Here is a 1,870-nt window from a genome sequence, read left to right on the forward strand (position 1 = left end):
AAGTCTTTGAAAAATATTTTTATTTTTGCTCAATTTTATTTTGACAAAGCCAAGATGAGTTTGACAAAAATAATTCTAGGGAAAATAAAACTTTGTGAATTAATTTAGACAAGTCCTATACGCATTCTTGACTAATTTTTTTAATCAATTTTTATCTTTATCAAAATTTTGCATGCGTTTAACAATTCTTGTCCTTTTAATTCACCAACTAATTACATGATAGCCAAAAAAATAAATCATAAACAGACTTAGATCAGACTAAGGGAATTTTTATTCATATTAGTCGAAAGAGGAAATATTGTAGCTGGCCAGAATCATAGAAATTTAAAACGTCATATTTCTTGAGGAATTTATGCTTGATTTACCTTCTGGGTTTCTTGACTCCCATATCTGCTTTCAATATATCCTTGATATGTTCTCTCATCTTGCAGATATCATTCTTGAACTTTTCACATTCAAACTTCTTAGTCACATTCCCAGACATGTAGTGTCCAAAGGCCTCTTTAATGTTGGTGCCCGGAAGAGCTCCGGCTTCCCACCAAATTATGCATTCTTCAAAGCTTCTTTGGAATCCCAAACTTTCACCATTATTCTTGGTATAGTCTCTGAGCTCATACCACATTTCGGTTTGCTTTCGTTTCGCTTCTTCTTCTTTATTCTTGTCCGAAATCCATTTAGCTTGATCAGCTTTTGGCCATCTTTTCACCATAGCCGGCACATTTTCGGATGTCCAGACTTTCTGCGGTGTTAAGGTTCCTTTTGAGCATTCGAACCAATCTCGAGTTTCGGCCACTTTTGATGAGCTTGATCCAAGACTCGGATTTGCAAATTGAGCGAAACCAACTTGGGATTGTTGACCACGTCCTCGTCCACGGCCTTTCGTAGGTGCGGCGGTCTGAGCTGGTTGTTGTGACTGATTTCCAATGATGAATTCATGTTGTTGTAAAGCCAGATGATTGAGAATTTCTTCCCCCCTTATGGCATTATCAATCAAAAAGCCAAGGGATTTGGAATCTTGTTCTTGATTGGCTTTAACAAGCTTAACTCCATCATGTGTTTTGAGAGAAACATCCTGCAAATCAGATATTTTGTTAGCCATAGAGGATAATTCTACCTCAAGGTGATTTATCCTTGTTTCTTGATCTTGTATGGCTTTGATTTGTCTCAGGTGTCTTTCACTGTTGATTTTCTCTGTGGCTTCTCGTTCCTTCTTCATCAGCTGGATGATCTCCAATAAACCTTCAGTAAGATCTCCTTTCAAATGGCGTTCGGCTCTTTCAATTTTTGTCTGCAAAGTGTTTTGATACTCCAACAATTCCTTCAAATTTGTTCGTGTGTTCTCAAAATGTTGCAAAGAAAGATGTCCTTGCTCGGTGAGAGTAGTTCCAATTTTCTGACACACCATATCACTTGATTCAGTGACTTTTGCAAACAAAGAAACCAATAAATCATCTTCATCTTCTTCTCGGGTTCGGCCTCCTTGCATATTCAAAGAGTGTAAACTCTTGAATAAATTTCTTCTTGAATCTCCAAGAACCGGATTTTCGGTGAGTTGCAAATTCTCTTCTGGTGATTCGGCTTCTTCAAGATGATTTTCCACTTCTTCTTCAATTACCTCTGTTCTTGAAATAAGCTCTGCATTTAAAGTAGCTTCCAGAGAGGTATTTTGAAGTGACAATATAGGGGTGTTATCGCGTACTGGCACTTCATGTGAATATTCCCCCCCAATTGATGGTCTGATTTCACCATCAATTTGGTCTCTAAATTCATCCCTTGTAGGGTCCATAGCATTTATATCAATGTTGGTGGGGGTCACATTTGATATCAAAAGTTCAGCACAGTGAACTCTAACAGGAATAGACTCATGCGT

The sequence above is a fragment of the Ipomoea nil genome, unplaced genomic scaffold, assembly GCF_001879475.1.
Source record: "Ipomoea nil cultivar Tokyo-kokei standard unplaced genomic scaffold, Asagao_1.1 scaffold0925, whole genome shotgun sequence".
In the NCBI taxonomy this organism is placed as follows: Eukaryota; Viridiplantae; Streptophyta; class Magnoliopsida; order Solanales; family Convolvulaceae; genus Ipomoea; species Ipomoea nil.